This window comes from Staurois parvus, unplaced genomic scaffold (genome assembly GCF_062004578.1).
Source record: "Staurois parvus isolate SC_StPar_1 unplaced genomic scaffold, SC_StPar_1.0 ptg000147l, whole genome shotgun sequence".
Classification (NCBI taxonomy): Eukaryota; Metazoa; Chordata; class Amphibia; order Anura; family Ranidae; genus Staurois; species Staurois parvus.
Genome location: NW_028317943.1, coordinates 12,251,415 through 12,275,206, shown reverse-complemented (window position 1 = coordinate 12,275,206; position 23,792 = coordinate 12,251,415). Strand labels below are relative to the sequence as shown.

The 23,792-nt window shown below is 42.5% G+C and overlaps 1 long non-coding RNA gene across 1 annotated transcript in view; it reads left to right on the top strand.

The window, feature by feature from the left end:
- Window positions 1-20,345, top strand: part of LOC149464763 (uncharacterized) — a 46,472-nt gene extending 26,127 nt beyond the window's left edge. Inside the window, exons 3-4 of the long non-coding RNA XR_016312293.1 lie at window positions 20,034-20,076; window positions 20,172-20,345. This is a non-coding gene — a long non-coding RNA (uncharacterized LOC149464763). The remainder of the gene's footprint in view (window positions 1-20,033; window positions 20,077-20,171) is intronic.
- The last annotated feature ends 3,447 nt before the right edge of the window (window positions 20,346-23,792 follow it).

Genomic DNA, 23,792 nt, shown 5'->3' with positions numbered 1-23,792 from the left:
GGCAAAAAGACAAAAGGGCAATGAACATAATAGCATGGGGAACCAAATAAGGATCCCATGGGTCCCAGGGGCGATGACCTCCGTGATGACCACCCCATAGAATCCCGGAGAATCATGGGGCCTACCGCCTTCCACCCAACCGGGCCTACCAGGTCAACCTCCCACCCCGGAACCCGAGGGAACTAGCACCCCATGCCATCAACGGGGGCCCGAATAACATCCCCCGGACCTCAAATAGGCTGCAACAGCAGAAAATCATAATCCTCAAGTCAAGGAGGAGACCACCTCCCCCCAACCAGGGATGGAACCCAAGGGAGCAAGCTGGATTAGTCTCAACCTGGAATGCCAACAAACCGGGAAAGCCCAGGGGCCAAACTCACGGTCCCGTCAGAGAAGTCCATCGCTGCAACGTCACGTAGGAGGTCCAAGATGCATCTTCAGCCCGGAGAAGAACAGGAAGGACTTGATCGCGAAGGTGTCTGAGTAAGGGCCCGCTTCCTGTTGGACGACTGCTCCCAGGTGTGGCCCAAAGGAAGCGGCCTCGCCGGGGATCCAGATGAATGAGCTGGGCTCTGATCAGCAGCTTCCGGCAAAAGAAGGTGCAAAGATTTAAAGAGAGAATGGGCCTCCCCTGGCGTTGCAACCGAGTGACTGCGGCCCTGGTAATTGAAGGTGAGGCGGAATGGAAAGCCTCATGCGTATTTAATCCTATGTTTCACCAGGATCGAAGTGAAGGGCTTCAACTGGCCGCGCTTCTGAAGAGTGATCTGGGAGAGGTCCGTGAAGAGCTGGTAGCGATGCCCCTGGAAGCTGAGGTCAGGGTTGTTTCTGGCCACCAAGAGGATAGTTTCCTTAGTGCGGTAGTAAGTAAACTTGACGATAATGTACCTCGGGGGCCCATCCAGCCATCTAGGGCCCAATGCACGATGTATTCGGTCAAATTCGAGCCGGTCAACGGGGATAGCGGGCGTCAGCTCCTGAAACAGAGCAGTGGCGGTAGAAGGGAGATCTGTGACCGTTTCCGGGAATGGTTTTCGAAATCCTCAAGCCGCAGCATCGCGTCCGCCAATTCTTTCTTTAGGTCGCACAAATCCTGTTCGTGATTTTCAATGACCATGGCCGCAGCGTCCATTCTATCCTCGAGATCGTTCGTCCGGGTGCCCAACTCCCGAATTTCTCGCGAAAGACAGTCGGCCAGCTTGGAGGTAGCAGATGACAATTCCGCCTGCAGCATACACTTAAAGTGGCGCAGGAGCTCAGCATCCCGCAAGGGTGGAGTGGGAGACTGCTGGGATGTCCCTGCCTCCAGGTCCCCCATACCATCAGGATCCCTGGATAGCAGCAGCGGGGGACCCACAGTCATGGTCGGGGCTTCATCTGCAGCCCCCGGCAGGAGCCGCGGACCCGCGGCTGGGATCCCGGAAGCCTCCGGCGGCCGGCCCAAAATCGAGGCCGCGGCTTCAGTTGTGACCTCCGGCAGGTAGGCCGCAAAGTCCGACGCAGCCCGCGGGGCGCTGGAGGCGCGGGCGGCCGGCGTTTTCTTGCCCATAGGGGCTCACAGAGGATCAGGGGCCAGCGAGCAATCAGGGGGGTCCCTGAGGGTCGGAAATCGGCCAATGTGTCCGGCGGCCGAGGGAGAGAATTAGAAAGCAGCCATCCTGGCTGCTGCTCACGAACGCCCCCCGTTCATCCATCTTTTTAATAAGATCACGTGCATGAGTTTTCCACTGGGGTGCATCTTTGAAGCTGTGGAAATATAATTACTTTATTACATGGAAATTGAAAGTTTGTTTACTTGCAACACGTGGGATGTTTTAATGAAAAATAATGCAGAAGGAATTACGAGACTGGTTCAATGAATTATAATATATTTATTTCTTCACTTATTTATTTTTTTTATTAGCTGATAGTTATTTTTGATTGCAGGTATTTATATTTTGGTATCTGGGGAGCGCTGTAATTTTATATTTATATGATTTGTTACGGGTATTTTTTATACAACACTATTAATATCTTTGGTGATATTGTGCAGCAGCTATTACGGTGGGTATAGTTATGTAGAGCTCAAAATCCACTTGTTATTAGTTTCAGTGGATGCTGCAAGGCCCTTATATGAACCCTTTACAACCATGAACAGGGAATTTGACCTGCAAAACCCAGCATTGATGTTAAAATACACACTAATCACCCTGACTACATCCAAAGAATGTAAAGCAATTTTATTAGGATGGACTGGCTTGAGACAGGGACAAGAGCACAATGTCTTCATTCAAGTGTAAAGCTGACACCACCTTAGGCAAGGGCTGTACTATTCCTGGTCACCAGATCACCATGGCAACTGAAAAACATCTGGCGACTGGGTCATTGAGAGAGATTGATGAAGCAGTAGCCATGAATGTGCATTGGTTTCTGCAGTCTCTGTTATTTCCCACCCAGTGATTGGCTTTTCTAATTTAGAGTCCATTTTCTGTGTGTAACCAATCCAAGCCCAGTTACAAGGCAAAGCAGACACTTATTGGTTGGGAAGGACCAGCCCTTCAATTTGTGATTGACACAGCTGGCAGTTGTGTATTGCTGGCAATCAGAAGTAGGGTATCAGAAACAGCTGGTTTGAATGAACAGGTATGACAAATGCTTGTGGAGGTGTGGTGTATGAGTGGGGTACACTTCATTCACTTGAGGGAAAGTGATAGATATCGCTCCTCCAGGATACACTGTGCACAGGGCGGACTAGGCTACTTTTGACAATGAGGCTAGTGTCCTGTATTATGTAAACAGCGATGACAGTGAATTCTCATATTTTAGATATTATAGAGTAGGTATTAGTATAAGGGCATCTTATTCAAATGTGTTACATTTTGTTATTGAATATTTCTTAACTATACTATATTTGTGTATCTTTATGTTCACATTCTCTATGGGCATTGCATTATATTGCAATACTTGTAATACCTGTTTCTTATTATAAAGGTGTACTGGACATTGTCTAAAACTTGTTTATATGCAGGTTGCCTAGTGCTGGCTTCCATGTTTTTAAAGTTGGTGCCTAGTTCTGTGTGAGTTTTGTTCAACCCTATTTTTGGCAAGAAGTAGAGCCTGAAGTATCCATATGTGGCACCACCTCCAATACTCTACTGGCAGAAGTAAGGAAATCTACTTTGTGAAAGAGTGTTAGCAGTTAGCTCTCCCTAATATTCTTAGGTGAAGGTCCCACATCAACAACAGTAATCTAACCAGAGGGATGACATTCATCTGAATAAAGGTGCAAACAAGTGGAAGCAACAGCAAGGGAAACAGAAATAAGACCACTTGACCCTTAATTATGCTTAAGGCCCACTGCTGCTCCATCCTACTCTGGAGAAAAGCCAGGAGAAAGGTAAAATAAGTAGTGAAGCGAGTCCTTGCTGTTGCTACAAACATTTCAATTGAGAAGACATCTGTTGATCCCCACTGCATCATATATTAGAAAACCTCTGGATGAAGTACCCAATCTCCCAGATCCAGACCCTTTAGACTCAAATAGACTAGACCCATAGTATACACCATATTGCCAAAAGTGTTGGGACACCTGCCTTTACATGCACATGAACTTTATTGGCATCCCAGTCTTAGTCCGTAGGGTTCAATATTTAGTTGGCCCACGCTTTGCAACTATAACAGGCCCTTTCCAGACAAAGAGGAGGCTTGTTCCACTGCATCAGGATCCTACGCTGCAAATTCCTGGTGTGGTGTTGCACATAAAGAATCAAAAAGGTGCTAACATGAGATCTAAAACATGCATGCATTGGTGAATGAATGACCACCTATTAGCATGCAGTAAGCAAACCTGAAGTTGTAGTTTCCATAGGTTTCCTGACAGGAGGAACATCTTGGCCTGGTTGTTATCCAAGATCAAGCCCAGGTACTGCAAGCAAAGTGACGTACAAAACACACCTGAACTCTATTAGAGTTAGAATGGTGAAGGACAGGTTGGATTCCAGTTCTGAACAAGACACTGCATGCAATAGAAGGTCACCCTTGTCACCCTTAAGTTGGCTAAAACTAAATCTAATGTTTTGATGAATATCCCAGCAGCTCTGTCTACACCTAAAGTCAAGTTTTCAAACTGGTAATGTTTCTACCCTACCACAAAGTGCAAGAACCACTGGTACCCTCAGTAAATGGGTACATGGAGGTATGCATCCTTGATAACGATACATGCTAAAACATCTCTCTGACGTAAGAATACCATTACTGAACAAATCAATTCCATTTTGAACTTCAAGACTCACGCTCTGTCCTTATTGGGCACAGTGAAGTGATTTGAGTAGAAACTTTTTATTCTTTCCACATCTGCACCTGGAGTCACCACCCACAGGCCAAGAGTCCCTTGACTGCCAGAATATTAGGACTATATTAAATGCCAGAAATCTGCATTATCTTGGTGACATTTAAGAGTATAAAGTGACAATTGTAATCTGGCAAGATGGAGCTTAAGAAGACTGGTGTCTGCATGTCATTACTAATAGAATGGCCTATCATCATGCAAAAATGAGAGCTGAAGTTTATTCTACTTATATTTTGCCTTCCTTAGTGCCTCCTTCCCCACTCATTAACATACTAATAATTTTTAATAAAGAAAACCTTTTGTTTTCATTAAACACATTCTTTTAGACCCTGTTATCATCTCAGTCTCTCTGCTTCTGTATGCAATGCAGGCAGATCATGGCTGAAGGAAAGGACCTGGAGGTTGCTGTACATAGCTTCTTGCCAACATCACAACACTCTGCCTCACTACCCCTCCCAAGAGTCATCAGCCTTAATACAAACAGTGGAATAGCTCTTCTGAGGAGTTATGCAAATATCAAAATGCCTAGATTGGTGGGTTTCAGTCTGGGGGAGTGGGAAATCCTACACAGGCTGCATGTGCATGGAGAATGCCCTAGCCAATTTCCACATGTGATGTTGAACTTCCATGATTAAAAATTTGTAATGAAATGGGCAGCCAAGGAACAGTTAGGCTGGGGAGGAAAGCACTAAATGATACTAGATATCCTCCAGCCCTGAAATGAGGTAGGGTCTATCTGACTTGCTGCAGCTTCTTGTGCAGTGAAATCAGAGTAAGCATTTATAATAAAGAAAAGAACCCTGTACAACTGTGCATGATGAATAGTAAGGCTGGAGTTCAGCTATAATTTAAAAAATGTTATATTGTAGTGAGTGTATACAGTGGTAAAGCTAGACATTCTTTCACCCGAGGCAAAGACCTAGTTCGGCACCCCCAAACAGAACGGTGTCAGTATTTAAAAAATTTTTTTCATTGTTTTAACAATTTTTTAGGTGGCCTGTTGGGGGCTTTGGTAAAATATATGAAATTTATATCAAATCTAAACAGACCCCTGATGTCTCAGTTTTGAAATAGAGACAGGGACTAAGGACAAATTCCCTAGTCCCGTTCTCTGCAGCCTCAGCTGCACTGGACAGTGAGCGAATGGGAAGTGTTCTGTTCTGAGCGAATTCCTTTTCATTCATAAACTACAGCATGGTAAATATAGTTTAGTTACATTCAGTCAGGAAATATAGGGGGTCCTTGTGTTCAGTGAGGGGACAAGGGGGCACTAGTGCTCAGTGGGGGAACAAGGGGACACTAGTACTCAGTGGGGGGAGATGGGGGGGTCTTGGTGCTCAGAGGAGGCAGATTGGGGATGATGCCAGTCAGTGGGGTAAGGAGACATCGGTGCTGAATACCTGGCTGCTTGATCCATCTAGAATCCTGTAGAAGAACCATCTCCTGGCCTGGGCTGCTGCGGAGGGATGCGGGGGATGCCAGTGCAGTGACAGCTCAGGCGATCACTGCTGCCACTTGTCAACAATGAGCTAAAAGCAATAGAAGACTTCCTCTACTCATCTGCTTGGATCAGACTGATGACTTATCTAATGCAGAGCTCAGAAAAGCTCTTTGTTTATGTGGCTGAGCTGTCACTGTACTGGCATCCCCGGCTTCCCTCCACAGGAGTAGTGATACCGCTGTCATGAATCCTCTCAGCTGCAGCGCCCCTCTCAATGTGGCGCCCCCTAGTTATAGCCCTGAGTGTATAAGTACCTTCGAATTTGCTACTCTGCAGCACTATTCAATCGGCAAGAGACCTTGGAATGTGAAAGAAAAAGTTTATATGGTATGTTTATACATTCCTATACATACACAGTAGATATAAAAGTTATGTACAGTGCATCCAGAAAGTATTCACAGCGCCTAACTTTTGCCACATTTTGTTATGTTACATCCTTATTCCAAAATGGATTAAATTCATTTTTTTCACAACATTCTACAAACAATACCCCATAATGATAATGTATGTGTATGCAATGGATATAAAAAGTCTGTACACCCCTTTTAAAAATACCAGGTTTGTGAGATAAAAAATCAGACCAAGATAAATCACTTAAGAATTTTTTTCCACCTTTAGCAACTTCCCGGCTGACATATTGCAAAATGACGTTCATCATTCTGTGTGGACGTAATATGACATCCTCCCGCAATGTGCTTCCCGTGCGGTCACGCTACTGGCACGACCTGTCACCGAACACAGCTGATGACAGATCACTGTACCGTCCTGCTGCTGGTAGCATGTGATCGCTGTGACCAGTTACAGCAGATCACATGACAATTGTAAACAGTGAATGGCTTTAATTCATGCCATTCATTGTGTACAAATGTGTTGCTAGCTGTGATTGGTCACAGTGATGACATAGTACAGACAGGGCCAATCACAGCCCATCAATCAATGTCATTCAGTAAAAATGCTTGCTTATAGTAGTGAAATTCACTGCTATAATTCAATTTTGAGCATTTTTGCATTGAAGAGAGGGCAAATAATCCCCACAGCAAGATATGCAATGCTGATAGACTCCTGTCCCAAAAGACTGAATGATGTCATAAAATCAAAAGATGCTTCAACAAAGTATTCATTTCTAAGGGTGTGCATATTTATGCACTTATAAATACTGTGAAATAAAAATCCAAAAAAAATATATAAAATGTCTAATAAATATAAGTCAAAATAAATAGAGAAAATACTGTGGAAAACAAAAAATGTAAAAAAAAAGTCTCCAATTGATGTGAAAAAAAATGAATCCAAATGATAGTGAAAAAAATTATAAAATGTTATTGGAAATATGTATGGAAAATCCTGTGAATATTCCAAAAGGCAATATACTCTCTTTCTAATCAGCCTAAAGATGGATATATGCTGCAATGTGATCCTCTGTAATGCAATCAGCTGTTGATCGTATAGACTTGCAGATCACTCCCTTCTCAGTCTCCTCAATCCAGTTTTCTATAAATCCTCATAGTAACCAGAGAGAAGAGAAAATACATAGTGTCTTATCTTTGATAAAAAACTGTAATTTATTATGTGCCCATATTGCACTCACATGATTAAACACAATTAGCGCTTTTGTATGAATACCGCTGTATGCGGTTATAATCAACCTCTTCAGTGTGCTTGCACACACTTTCAGTACTCGCCGTGTCTGGAAGCCGGATACTTGGTGACGTCACTGCCCCTCCCCAACGCGTATCGCTACAGGGACTCGTAGCTTTGTCTGGGGGATATAATTACTACTATATCCCAAAATCAACACAGACTGTGGAAACTTCACACTGGACTTCAAGCATCTTACAGTGTGTGCCTCTCCATTCTTCCTCCATACTCTGGGTCCTTGGTTTCCAAATGAGATGCAAAAGTTGCTCTCATCAGAAAAGAGGACATTGGACCACTGAGCAACAGACCAGGTCTGTTTTTCTTTAGCCCAGGTAAGACGCTTCTGATGTTGTTTGTTGTTCAGGAGCAGCTTGACAAGAGGAATACGACATTTGAAGCCCATGTCCAGGATCTATCTGTGTGTGGTAGCTCTTGATGCACTGACTCCAGCCTCAGTCCACTCCTTGTGAAAGTCCCCAACACTTTTGAATGGCCTTTTTCTGACAACCCTTTCCAGGCTGCGGTTATCCCTGCTGCTTGTGCACCTTTTTCTTCCACACTTTTCCCTTCCACATAACTTTCTATTAATGTGCTTTGAAACAGCACTTTGGGAACATCCAACTTCTTTTGCAATTACCTTTTGAGGCTTTTCCTCCTTATGGAGGGTGTCAATGATAGTTTTCTGCATAACTGTCAGTTCAGCAGTCTTTCCCATGATTGTGATTCCTACTGAACCAGACTGAGAGAATATTTAAAGGCTCAGGAACCCTTTACAGGTGTTATGGCTTAATTAGCTGATTAGAGTGGGACACTGAGCCTAGAATATTGCACCTTTTCACAATATTCTAATTTTCGGAGATTGTGGATTTTGGGTTTTCATGAGCTGTGAGCCATACTCATCACAATTATGACAAATCATGGCTTGAACTATCTTGCTTTGCATGTAATGAGTCTATCTCATATATTAGTTTCACCTTTTAAGTTGCATTATTGAAATAAATGAACTTTTGCACGATATTCTAATTTTTTGAGTTTCACCTGTGTGTGTATATATATATATATATAATCCAAATCTAAATGCTTTTGCTCTTGAAAGGAAAAAAATATATATTTACATGAAAGTTGAAATATTGTCTACAAATAGTAGCATATATACTGGAATTTTTATTTTTTTATACTAGTATTGGCGGGGATCAGCGACTTATAGCAGGACTGCGGCAGGAATTCTGACACTGGGTGGGAACTAATTGCCACTGACATCTCCATTGACACTAATACAGTGATCAGTGCTAATAAATAGTACTGACACTGTACTAATGACACTGGCCAGGAGGGGGTTAACATTTGGGGTGATCAAAGTGGTAAAAAAAATGGCAATCAAGGGGTTAATATGTGTAGCAATTGTACATACAGAGATGGATGCGGTCATCCATCTTGCTAAGGATCCTCCATTTTGTATCATTCTCTCCCTCCAATCCCCCTCCCTCAGAAATGTGGTCTGTATGTATGCTGAGATCACAGGCATCAGGCATAGCGGGAGAGCTTCATGGTTATAAACCCCAATTAGCCTGGGCCCAGTATGTCTGTGAGACTCTTGCTTGGAGGTGATCGTAAAGCTATAAACCAGTCCTTCACTGAACTTCAAATGCATTCCGAGATAGCCATAAAACAGATATCACATTTAAAACCCACTTTTCCATACAATTTCATATCTTAAGCTAGGAAATAATTACAATGAAGCAAAGCATATATTCGGATAGCTCAGTTTAATGCGAGTCACCTGATATCTTACACCCCTAGTTGAAGTCTACAGGAGAGCAGAGAGCCATATAGTTCTAGCTGAAATAGTGAGATATGGCATATTTGATGTCGGGATGTTCAGGATATCATTCTGCATATTAAACTACTAGTGCCTAGGCTGCTACATGTCCCTATGGAAGGTTATTGACCATGATATAAACTGCGAGGGATTTGGTTATAGCCTGAGTTCCCCCGCCTTAACACCCCTCCCCAAATGAGGGATTGGTTCTCTGCTGTAAGGAGACACCCTGCTGGGTTCCTGGAAAAAGGCTGTTATGCTTGGAGCAGTAAGTTGAAGAATTCTCCCTTTTTAACATCAGGAACCAACTTTGGGAGAAAAGGACCCTTTTGCTCTGACCCTTGAAGCTGCTTAAACCAAGGCTGACGGCAAGTATTCTACCTCTCTAACTTTCTTTCTGTTATCTCCCTGTTGTGTTATTGCTATCTGTATTTATATATATATATATATATTGGCTACATCTTTTTCTGTAAATACTTTTATTGCACCATTTTGACCTTTTTAGTAATAAATCTTATTTTCTGAAAAGTGTTGAACTGTTTCTAAAGCTCTTTAATGCAAACTAAGATTCCTTGTCTCTTAAGAGCGCTACCGTTTTTTTTTAAACCTCTACATACCTCTGCCTGCGGTGACAGTGTGTATACAGACTATTATTCAAACATCATAGTGTTATTGCTAATATTGGTGAGTTTCCTCCTTTTCTCTACAAAAAGGTGGTGGCAGTGTGAACGGCTAATAACGTAATTAACCTGACCCAGTAACAATCGCTTTCAGGCTGCAGGTACATAGATTGTGGTCCATTAGCTGGAAAATCTTTCTGCAGGGTGCAGCTAAGCATGGCATTGTTACGCTCATGACAGCACGGTTTTAGATTGGCTAGTCCTTCGGTCACGAGTTGGTGAGAAGGGCTGGGGCTCTGATGCTGCGACCATCACAATATGTATCTAACAATCCTGTAGGTGCAAATGTGCTGCTTTTTACTCGTGTGGTTTGTCTTCTCTTCCTGTAATGAAAAGGTTCCAGGGAGAAAAGATCCAGCTGGATCCTGTGCCTGTATTTACTAATACAGGCACAGCTCTGCTTCTCCATTTGTTGTAGGAGATCAAAAATAATTGGCCAAAACTTGCTGACAAACATGTTCTGCAGCGAATGATAGTGAGGGGGGGCATGCACATGCATGCTCCAAACCAGGAAAACCGGCAACATACGGTTACGTGGTTGGTCCCGTAGCTGCTGCCTGTCCGCAGGACATTGCGGGCAGGTGGTGTTTAAGTGGGTATTTTTTTTATTGTTTACAAACGATTTTATTGAATAAAAGTAGACAGTAAAACAACAGCACATTTTCAAATAATATTTACAGCAAAAACAAGGCACTTTTGAAAAGTACAATTCAGAAAAGTATATTATAGTAAGAAAGAGAAGAAACAGAAAAAAAGTAGATTGCAAGTACATGAAATAAGTTAATGATAAGATAGGTTGAATGATACTTCTGTCAACAGTATATGTCAGTCATTTTTCACTGGAAATGTTGTTAATCATGCAATAAATGTCTATAATCCCTCCATGACTCCCATTTTTTATCATATAAGTGCATCTTATCCAGCAGAGTATAGTGAATGCGTTTCATGAGCATTACAGCATCAATTCTGTGTAGAATGGAGGCCAAAGGTACAGCATTGGACCTCCAGTGTAAGGCAATAGACCATAAAGTGGCAATACACAGAGTATGTATCAATCTCATAATGGCATCAGGGACCCCTGGGCTATGAGCCCCCAATAGACAGGTCTGTATAGATAAGCGTACTGGGGTACCCGCCAGTGAGGTAGCCACCTCGGATATCCTGCACCAAATCAAAGATATGGACGGGCAATCCCAAAATATATGCACCAAAATGCCTGTAAGGCCACAGCCCCGAAAACATAGAGGGAACGTTTGTGGGAACAATATATGTAATCTTGATGGGGTATAATACCATCTAGGTAAAACCTTAAGGGCCGTCTCATGAACAGAAAGAGATCAAGAGCTTTTACATATGTTATCCACCATGGAATCCCAATCCTCATCCGAAAAAGTGGTACCATCATCCTCCCATTTTTGTCGGTATAAAGGAGGCATATGAAAAAGACAGAGCAAAGATTGGTGATGAAAATTAGAAATAAGACCCCTTCCCCTATGACAGTCACGGCTGGTACGTTCAAAAAAGGAAACCGGAGAAGATGGTATAAGGCCAAAATGTGATTCAAAAAAGTATCTAATCTGTCGTTAACGATGGTACTCACGAAGGGGGAATATCTAAAATCGTGCACAGCATATCAAAGGTAATGTAAGATCCTCCTCTTTGAAAATAAGATAATCTGATAAGAGATTGATCATACCACCAATGAAACAGTTGAGGAGAAGAAAAAGCTGCTGCAAAAGTAGGATCACCAAAAAATGAAATACCGGGGGGAATAGAAGAGACCAAATTTAATTAAAATTTGTATGTGGACCAAAGTGTCAGTGAATGGGTTACTATGGAGTTATAAAAGGTAAGCGATCGTGGGGAGACCTTGGACCACAAAATACCCCGTAAGTAGAATGGGCGTATAGATCTGAGAGTTAATAGTTGCCCATTGTGACAGCTGCGCAAAACGAGCTGAAAGGTAATATAGCCAAAAATTGGGAAGACCAAGACCTCCAGTCCGTTGTGAGCAGTACAAAATAGATGAGGCAAAACGTGGACACTTATTACCCCAGATAAAATTATCAATGGTCCGCTGAAAGTGGTTCAGAAATGTTTTTGAGACTGGAACTGGAAGTGCTCTAAAAAGATAAAGAAGTTTAGGCAAAATATTCATTTTAACAGCCGTGACTCTACCCAGGAAGGAAATAGGGTAACCATGCCAAATCTTCAGTAGAGTAGAGAGACGTGATACACATGGTGGATAATTAGCAGCAAACATATCTAAGTATCTGGGAGTGAGATTAATACCTAAATAGGATATCCTGTCTGTGGACCAGCGGAATGGAAAAGAACTGCGGAGAGATGCACTTAGGGAATCAGGGATATTAACCGGCATGACCACCGATTTGGTAAAGTTAACAGTAAGACCTGACGTTATAGCAAAATCGTTCAGTACGGCACATAAATTAGGCAATGAAGTCAACGGGTTAATAAGAAAAAGCATAACATCATCAGCATACATGCTTCTTTTGAAATGTGAGACTAGCAATGGGTAACCTGAAATATCCGGGTGTGATCTGATCGCTACTGCCAAAGGTTCCAACACCAGCGCAAATAAAAGGGGTGAAAGAGGACAGCCCTGACGGGTACCTCTACCCAATGTGAAAAAGTCCGAATTACAGCCAGGGAGCCTAATTCTTGTCTTTGGAGAGTCATATAGGGCGTGTATACCAGCTAAAATCTCGTCATTAAAGCCCATTTTTTGTAGCAAGGAAAATAAATAGGGCCAGAGAACACTGTCAAAGGCCTTGTTTATATCTAGAGTCATCATGATACAGGACCTCTTTAGAGTGTAAATTGGCATCTTGAATAACATTTAGCGTGAGGCGAATATTATCAGTAATGAATCTGTCAGGAATAAAGCCTGATTGGTCCGGAGAGACTAAAGAGGAGATAATAGGGGCCAACCTGTCTGCCAAAATTCGGCTAAATATTTTCAGATCATTATTTATTACTGAGATTGGTCTATAGTTTTGTGGTAAGCTATGGTCTTTCTGTGGTTTGGGTATTAAAGACATATTAGCCAACAGGATCTCCTCCGGGAACTTACCCCCCTGCAAAACATCATTAAATAAAGTCATCAGATAGGGAGCCAACGTAGAGGCAAAATGTTTGTAATAACTAGCAGTGAATCCGTCCGGACCCGGTGCAGTAGAACTTTTTAGTGTGCTAAATGCACGAGTTATTTCCTCCAGAGTACAGGGGGCATTAAGAGAAGCAACCTGAGAAGGTATAAGAGCAGGGAGGGGTATAGAATCCAGCCACGAGTCAGCTGGTGGAACAGAATCCGACCGTGGAGGAGCTAACAGGTTAGAATAAAAGTTTTCAAAAATGCCCAAAACCTGAGGTAAAGATGAGATAGCGCCTGAGTTAGTACGTAATTTATAAATATGTGGGGGGCGCAGAGAGTGATTCAATTTCCTTGCAAACATAGTGGATGCTGAGTTGCTATGTAACAAAAATGAGGCCTTCGACCAGCGGAGAGCTTTTTCAGTTTTTTTGGGATAGCAGAGTATTCAATTCTAAGCTCTTTTGAGATAACTTTATTAAGAAGAGATAGGTTAGCAATATGACTTCTATAATGTGATTCTAACTCTCGGGTAAGAAGCAGAATTTGGTGCCATCGTTTTCTATTTCTGGATGAAGCCATAGAGATAAGGCGGCCACGTAGGACCGCCTTATGGGCTACCCATAGTGTGGCTGGAGATATATCAGGAGTCGAGTTAGATTGAAAATATTCCTGAATAGATGTAACCACCTCATGGCGGGAGTCAACGTCCGTAAGCATAGAGTCATTGAGTCTCCAAGAGAAGGGGGTAGGTGCCAATCCCATACACGTGATAGATAAGGCCATAATATTGTGATCCGACCAAGGACTCAAGTGGATGCTAGCTGTCCTAGAATTAGCTAGTAAAATAGGGGTGCAATAAATATAGTCTAATCTAGCATAAGAGTCATGTGGGTGAGAATAAAATGAATAGTCCCTGGCTCCCGCATTGTGCGCCCTCCAGGCGTCTACCAACTGGAGGGCATCTAGTTTTTTAGTAAGGGATTTTGGGAAAGCCTGGGAAGAATGCAAGGGTGAGCTGTGGTCCAAAAGAGGATTTGCTACCAGGTTGAAATCACCACCCACCAACAGATGGGGTGACAAAAATCTATCAAGAACGTCAAAAAAGTTTGAGAAAAAGGAAGCTTGTGCCGAATTCGGTGCATAAACATTTGCTATTGTAAGTTCTCGACCTGAAAGGGTGCCCTTAAGAATAATAAACCTACAGTCTGGATCACAATACACATGTTAAACCTCAAAGGGGAATGAATTATGTAGAAAGATGGCCACCCCTCTACTCTTGGAGGAATGTAAAGTATAATACCCGTCTATAGGATTTATGGAAATATGTTGGGTGTTTTGCGGCTGCAAAATGTGTTTCCCGTAATAAGATAATTTTAGCCCCTAGTCGCTTATATTGGAGAAAGGCTGTATTGCGCTTGTTTGGCGAATTGAAACCCTGGACATTATGCGAGATACATTGAATTACCATAATATACGTTTTTGCTATCAGCATAAAAATACACATTGAAAAGACATCTCCTCGAATTATTTGGCTAGACATAAGGACCCGCAAGTCCACAATAGACAGATTTACAGGCACCATTACCAGCCTAGGGGACATCCAGACCCCAAAATGGGGGCTGTGGGGTCCACACACCGGCACCAAGCCAACATCATGCACTAAAGCTTTGAGTAAGGAAAAGGCAAAAAACAATAGAAGTGAAGCAGTGATAGCTTCTACAATTAAAAGGGTAACTGAGAGACATGGATCAGGCAGGCAATTAGCCGTACCTGCAAAAAACAAAAAATTCTAACATCAAAGGGCCAATTGGGCCCAAACCCTGTCTCCATAAAACATGGAAAACGGAGCTGTCACCCCACAATCAGGCGGTGACTCCTCCGGCCATGTCAGGAGGCAGGGTGGGGTAACGTGCTCAAGAGTTTTGAGACCATGAATCAATGGGCGACATTTAGAGGGCCCAAAGACCCTTGTTAAACCTAAACACATCCGGTTATCAACGAGAGAGCATACATAGTTCACAGAAACACAGGAACATCACAGCAGTGTCCACAAAAACACACATCCCAAAGTTGTAGGGGACGCTAAGAAACAAAATCCCCGTAGGTTGCTTCCTATCCCAATCAAGGGAAACTGCGGACCAGGACCATCAATACAATGAACAATAGGCAGGAGGGCATGGTCCTGTCAGCCCAGCTCTTGTCGGGCTCTACTCCTATCCCTCCGTGGAGATGGAGTGTGCCAGATGGGAGAGACACGAGGTGTGGAGGGTGGACGCTGAAGTGATGGGGCTCCCGCCAGGCCCAACTTGGCCAGGATCTCTCTACCTTCGGGAAGGGATGTAGCAATATATCTGCTCCCATTAGGTGGAACTATCAGCTTAAAAGAGAAGTCCCATTTATAACGGATACGAGCTGAAAAGAGGGCCGTTGTAACCTCCTTTATTTTTCTACGCTTCTCCAACGTAGCCGGAGAAACATCTGGAAAGATTTGTAAAACCGAGCCTTCGAAGGAGATCGTTGGGGTATTGCCGGCCGCTCTGAGTATGTCTTCTTTGGTCAGGAAATCCTTCAGACACAGAACAATGTCCCTAGGCGGTTTATCAATAGGAGGTTTAGGGTGCAGGGCTCAGGCAAAGGACCCGGGGCTGCGATCTGGAAGGAGTGATTTGAATAACTTGGTTACGGTTTGTGAAAGATCAGACACAGATTCCGGAATTCCCCTGACTCGCAGATTATTCCTGCGATTGCAATTATCAAGGTCCTCAACCTGTGCCTGCAATTGTAAAAAGGACATTTGTAGATGATCGTGTTCTCTGGAAAGGTCTCCATAGGCCAGGCTAAGTTCATCATGTTTAGTTTCCAAGCGATCAGTTCTAGAGCCCAATGTGGCTATTTCCTGAGAGAGAACATTAGTGCTTTTGTGTAATTCTGATTGGAATTTGGCGGCCAGTTTGGTGTACATGGTTTCCAAGCAAGATTCCAGGTCACCCTTTGTGAGTTGCTGTGTATATTCACTGACCCGATTTTATGAAGGAGCTGTGATATCTTGCAAGGGATCGGTTGGGGACGCCCGTTCTGTGTCACCTGGAGACATGCTGCAAATCTTGTGTGTCTTAAGTAGGTATGTCGTAAGGGACTTTTGAGCTTGTCCCTTCTTTTTCTTGGTGGATGGTGTACAGGGAGTCTCCTAGGGGTGATCGACTGGAAATCGGATAGCCTAAAGAGATAATAACCCCAGGGGACCTATAACGCCCAAAACAGGTTTAGGTGTATAGTTACATAGAAGCTGTCAGGTTTATCCACAGAAACTTGATATTATAAAAATATTTAACGAACCACAAAGGCGTAGAGGGGACATAGGCCGTGGTAGACACCATCACCGACTCCCAGGAGCAAGATGATAGCTCGGACTCCCAATCTAGGGCTTGAGAAGGACGAGGGGCACGTGCGGAACCAGGGTCCCCCTATGACGATCCCAGGGTCCTCCAGGGCAGTTCTAAGGAGCCCCGGCACTACAGAGGAGCAGTATATAGGCCTCTGAGCCCAACGGGCCGTGGTCACAGATGAAGGTGGCTTCTGGGGTAGCAGATGGGAGCCCCGTTCCCCAGATCACTGGAGGGGGACCCTTTGACCAGCAGCCGTCAGCCCCCCAGCCTCCTATACTCACAGTGGCCCGGATAAGAGGAGGTCTTTATCAGGTGGAGGCCGTAGGATTCTGCCACCTCGGGTAGCGGTAATATGCAGCGGCGCCCCTCTCTTAGACTCAGGGGATGTAGAGGACACCCTTGATGCCCGGGGATGATCCACTGTCGCCCGGATGACAGTGGATGCGGGTATGAGGTACCAGAGCCACGGATCGCGCAGCCGCGCCAGGCCACGGATATCGACCGCCGCAGAGGGCGGAAATATCGCCGGGGACACAGCCAGGAGCCTCCGCTGCCCCACCACGGTCCGTGGCTGCACGGATGGCAGCAGATTGACACGGTCGGCGCCGGAGCTCCAGATTACGCGGCCGCTCCAGGCGCCATCTTGGACATGCCCCTTAAGTGGGTATTTAAGGTATCTTGTCTGACCAATATGAGGTTTGCCAGTGGTGCAGCCTGAGGATTTAAAGGTTTGGGTGTGACATCATGAAGGTCTCGTCTCCCTGGGCTCCAAGGTGTGTGCAGGAACTGTGGTCCTCCTGGGCTTGCTGCCTAGGGAGGCACCTAAGTTTTCGTGTGAAAAAGCCTCCACAGAATCTCTTTCTTCCATTCAAACCTCACCACAATGGGCAAGACCAAAGAGCTGTCAAAGGACATCAGGGACAAGACTGTAGACCTGCGCAAGGCTGGAATGGGCTACAAGACCATCAGAAAGAAGCTTGGGGAGAAGGAGACAACTGTTGGAGCAATTATATACAAATGGAAGAAATACAAAATAACCATCAATCAGACTCGGTCTGGAGTTCCATGCAAGATTTCGTCTCATGGGGTAAGAATGATCATGAGAAAAGTGAGGAATCAGCCAAGAATTACACAGGAGGAGCTTGTGAATGATCTCTAGATAGTTGGGACCACAGTCACCAAACTAACCATTGGTAACACAGTACACCGCCATGGATTGAAATCCTACAGTGCTCGCATGGTCCCCCTTTTCAAGAAGGCACATGTACAGGTCCATCTGAAGTTTGCCAATGAACATCTAAATGATTCAGAGAGGGATTGGAGGAAAGTGCTGTGGTCAGATATGACCAAAAATTGAGCTGAAAAATGCTGATTATGGCCCTAAGAACACCATCCCTACAGTCAAGCATGGATGTGAAAACATTATGCTTTGGGGCTGTTTCTCTGCTAAAGGTACAGGCCGACTTTCTGCATTGAACAGGCAATGTACGGGCCATATATTGTTAAATCTTGGATGAGAACCTTCTTCCCTCAGCCAGAACACTGAACATGGGTCGTGGATGGGTCTTCCAGCATGACAATGACCCAAAACATACCACTAAGGCAACAAAGAAGTGGCTCAACAAGAAGCACATTAAGGTCGTGGAGTGGCCTAGCCAGTCTCTAGAGCTTAATCCTATAGAAAATTTATGGAGGGAGCTAAAACTTTGAGTTGCCAAGCGACAGCCAGGAAACCTTAAGGATTTAGAAAAGATCTGTAAAGAAGAGTGTACCAAAATCCCTCCTGAAATGTGTGCAAACCTGGTAACCAACTACAAGAAACGTCTTACCTCTATGCTTGCCAACAAGGCTGTTCACCAATTACTAAGGCATGTTTGGCTTGGGGATCAAATACTTATTTTACTCACTGAACTGTAACTCCATTTATAACATTTGTATCATGTTTTTTCTGGATTTTTGGTTGATATTATGTCTCTTTCATTTACAATACACATATGATAAATTATAGACCCTTTTCTTCTTTGCAAGTTGGCAAACTTACAAAATCTGCAGGGGATCAATTTATTTTCTCCATTGTACATTAGTGGGCATTCCCTGCAAAGCTTTGCCAGTGTCCAATCACTTGAAGGTAGCAGCATTTCGCCTATGGATTAAAAATAAAGGTAAACTCAAAAAATCATCACTAACCAACATTAAATAGACATTCCAAAAAAAAAAAAAAAGTGTAAGTATTAAAGTGAATCATTTGATCAATATACAGTGCATAAAAAAAATAAAGTGCATAAAAGTCCGATGTGCAAATACTAGCATGATGCAAAAGTGCAAAAAGTCCATAGTGAACATATAAATCAAATGAGTCCTATAATAGATTGCTGAAAGAAAAGCAATTCACAAATGTGCAAGCAATCACTCTTCATGTGAAGTGGTGTAATAAACTCCAACACCGGGTCATCCTGTTGTCTGTCGCCTCTTACCAAAAAGGTTGAACGATCATGGTATAAATGGTGAAATGCGCCCATGAAATTCTTCCACAGGTACGATCGACTCAACCCAGAAGCAGACATCCATCAATAGCTGCCGAAAAGTTTTCATATCTTCACTTGACTCCTTCACTATTTCTGATGGATGTCTGCATCTGTGCTGAGTCAATGGTACCTGGGGAGTTTCATGGGCGCATTTGATCATTTATAACATGATGGTCCACCATTTCTGGTAAGAGGCGACAGACAACAGGGTGTACCTGGTGTTGGAGTTTATTACACCACTTCACATATGATTGGTTGCACATTTGTAGATCACTTCTCTTTCAGCACTTTAATATTGGACTCCTTTGATTTATAAGTTCAATATGGACTTTTTGCACTTATGCTAATATTTGCACATTGGACTTTTATGCACTTTAGTTCTTTTTATGCACTTTATATTGATCAGATGATTCACTTTAATACTTGCACTTTATTACCTGAACGTCTATTTAATATTGGTCAGCACTGCTTTTTTAAGTTTAATGTATAGAGGGTTGGTATCACAATCACATAAGTAGCTGCTTGTATCTTTTTTCTTGGTTTATTTTTAGCCTGGATATACTACATTGTTTAACTTTAAAAATAAAGTTACTGTGTCCTGTGCTGTACTCCAAAATATGAAATTTACAAGTAAGTCATATTTCCTATATTTTGCTTGCACATGATTGGGTGATAGATGTCAACAGAATTTCATATCATTCACTACATTTTGGGGGAAATTCCCTTGCAAAGTGAACAGTCTATCAACCCCACAGTGTTCAATTTTCATGGTCTAGTCCTCATTTCAGAAAGTTAATATGAAGGATTTAATGGCAAAGTGTAATGGAAACGGGCTAATTGCTAAACTGTATGTGAGATTGGTACCAGCTTTAGAAAAATATATTACTCAAAATGTAAAAACTTGCTGGGAGAAAGATGTAGGCAAAATAAGAGAAGACAGATGGAATGAGTCATTAAAAATACTGATAATGATAACTGTCAAATGTAATTTGTTCTGGGACAGTTGGATTCATTTAATTCTTTAATGTGTGCCCTTATGTTGCAGGAAAGTCAAATAATGTTCCAAGAAGATCATGATTTAACATGAGGTACATTTTTATTAATGTTAAGTGCAATGTATGTGTAACACTATCAGAGATCATAGTGCTAACCCTGACAATGCCTTAATTTTTTTTCTCTCCAGAGAAACAGCACTATATTTGTTCAGGCATCATCCAGAGTGAGCATCTAATTCTTGGACTGAGATTCTGCCTCATCGGTAACAATTATCCAAGCATGTACAAAAAAATTCCCTACTTTGTTTTTTTACATTTATTTACATGATATAGATGTTTCAGGGGAATACAGCTTTACTTGAATAAATGAAGATTTTTTTTTTTTGTCTTATGACAAACTGTAATTATTTTTTAATGGCTATTTAACTTAGTTTATCCCCCTTATCTCAGAAAGTAAATATACATATCGGTGTTAATTTATTTTGATTATATATATATATATACACACACAGTATATATACAGTTGTGTTCAAAATAATAACAGTCAGACATCACTAACCTGATCAATCTCTGTTTTTGGTAGAAATGATATTACTACATGCCAAATAATTTACTAGCAGGTAGAGTAGAGTAGAGTAATAGAAATCCAACAGACCCAACAGTCATGACATGCATGCTGCTGATTCTGTGTAATTGAATCACTAATTGAAAGGGGCATGTTCAAAATAATAGCAGTGTGGAGTTCTTTTAGTGAGGTCATTTATTCTTTGAAAAACAGGTGACAATTATTGCCCTTATTTAAGAAAGGAAGGCAGCAAATGTTGTACATGCTGGTTACAGTGCATTTCTCTCTGAAATACTGAGGAAAATGGGTCGTTCCAGACATTGTTCAGAAGAACAGCGTACCTTGATTAAAAAGTTGATTGGAGAGGGGAAAACATATAAAGAAGTGCAGAAAATGATAGGCTACTCAGCTAAAATGATCGCAAATGCTTTAAAATGGCAACCAAAACCTGAAAGACATGGAAGAAAGCGAAAAACTACCATTCGAATGGATAGAAGAATAGCCAAAATGGCAAGGACTCAGCCAACAATCAGCTCCAGGAAGATCAAAGAAGGTCTAAAGTTACCTGTGAGTACTGTTACAATTAGAAGATGCCTATGTGAAGCCAAGCTATCTGCAAGAAGCCCCCGCAAAGTCCCACTGTTGAAAAAAAGACATGTGCTGAAGAGGTTACAATTTGCCAAAGAGCACATTGACTGGCCTAAAGAGAAATGGCGCAACATTTTGTGGACTGATGAAAGTAAGATTGTTCTTTTTGGGTCTAGTGGCCGGAGACAGTTTGTCAGACGACCCCCAAACACTGAATTCAAGCCACAGTACACTGTGAAGACAGTGAAGCATGGTTGCGCAAGCATCATGATATGGGGATGTTTCTCATACTACGGTGTTGGGCCTATTTATCGCATATCAGGGATCATGAATCAGTTTGAATACATCAGAATACTTGAAGAGGTCATGCTGCTTTATGCTGATGAGGAAATGCCTTTGAAATGGGTGTTCCAACAAGACAACGACCACAAACACACCAGTAAATGTGCAACATCTTGGTTCCAGACCAACAAGATTGACGTTATGGAGTGGCCAGCCTAATCCCCGGATCTTAATCCAATAGAAAACTTGTGGGGTGACATCAAAAATGCAGTTTCTGAGGCAAAACCAAGAAATAGAGAAGAACTGTGGAATGTAGTCCAATCATCCTGGGCTGGAATACCTGTTCACAGGTGCCAGAAGTTGGTTGACTCCATGCAACACAGATGTACAGCAGTTCTCAGAAACAGTGCTTATACAACTAAATATTAAGTGATTCAAAGGAAAGCAAAATCTTCAAACATTTTTCAGTTTATATAGTGAATGTTTGAGTTTGTAAAGAGGAATACAAACACTGCTATTTTTTGAACAGTCTAATATTCACTTTTCTTTAATTTTTTTAGAGGAACAACACAAATTTGATATATTTTTCTTCATGTTTTGATTTGGAATAAAATGTGTAGTGTTTCCAATGCATTTGTGTGTATGGAAATAAAGGATATTAGAAGGATTTTGAGCTTTATTCACTTTTTTCAACACACTGCTATTATTTTGAACACAACTATATATATATATATATATATATATATATATATAAATACTTTAGGAATGACATATATGGCCAAAAATGTACTCTATTACGTGTTTGGTAAAAAAAAAAATTCCAATAAGCGTATATTAATTGGTAATGGCGGCAATCAGCGACGTATAGTGGGACTGCAATAGTATGGAAGGCATTCTGACAACTAACACTGGGTGGGAATTGACTAACTGCCACTGACATCTCTAGTGACACGAATTCAGTGATCAGTGCTAATAAAAAGTACTGTCACTATACTATTGACACTGGGCAGGGAAAGGTTAACATCTGGGGTGATCAAAGGGTTAAGTGTATGTTAGGGAGTGATTGAACTTTGTAATTTGTTGTGTTTTTACTAGGGGGTGTGCTGTTTTTTTTCTCCCTGCTTTGCAGAGATAAAAACCAGCATGTCCCCGCTGACAGGAGAGGGATCTGTGTTGTTTACACTCACAGACTGGCTGGTGTGAGTATTTCAAAAACTGCTGATCTACTGTAATTCTCACAACCATCTCTAGGGTTTACAGAGAATGGTCCAAAAAGAGAAAATATCCATTGTGTGGCAATTGTGTGGACAAAAATGCCTTGTTGATGTCAGAGGTCAGAGGAGAATGGGCATTCAATTTCAGTTGCTACATTCAGATGGTAGGGTCAGAATAACAACATGAAAGTATGGATCCATCCTGGCTTATATCAATGGTTCAGGCAGTGTGGTGTAATGGTGTGGGGGATATTTTCTTGGCATTAGCAAGGTGTACCTAATCAAGTGGCTGGTGGGTGTATATGCGTGATTCTGCACAGAGCAGCCACTCTGTAGAAGTAAAACTGCTATGGGGCAGACACAAAATGGATATACACTATATTGCGAAGAGTATTAGGATGCCGATGAACTTTAATGGCATCCCAGTATTAGTCCATAGGGTTCAATTTTGAGTTATCCCACCCTTTGCAGGTATAACAGCTTCAACTCTTCTGTGAAGGTTGTCCACAAGGTTTAGGAGTGCGTCTATGGGAATGTTTGAACGTTCTTCCAGAAGCGCATTTATGAGGCCAGGCACTGATGTTGGACGAGAAGGCCTGGCTTGTAGCCTCCGCTCTAATTCATCCCAAAGATATTCTATCTGGTTGAGGTCAGGACTCTGTACAGGCCAGTCAAGTTCCTTCACCCAAAACTCGCACATCCATGCCTTAAGGATCTTGCTTTGTGCACTGGTGCGCAGTCAGCTGTGGTCATTTTGATTAGCTCAGCATGAAAAGAGCTTTCTTGGAGCATTTCAGTCCCTGGTAGTGCCAATGAAGCAAACAATCCACTATAGGTGGCAAGGCACTGTCAAAAGATATCCATAAGGGTGGGTAGATTGTCGTGCATTGGGGGCTGCTACATCCTTAAATTATAATTACAAAGAGAATTGTCTCCCATGGGACTTTAATGCAGCCATACACTTGAACATAAATGAACAAAAAAATTTTTTATTCATACAAATTCCATTAAAAACCATTACAATAAAAATTAAATAATTAGGCTGTGACATGCAACCTGGATATAATGTAACTGTCACGATCGCGGCATCAGACCCCAGACCTTCTCACCAAACTCGTGACCGAAGGACTAGCAGATCTAAAACCGCGATGTCACGTGCA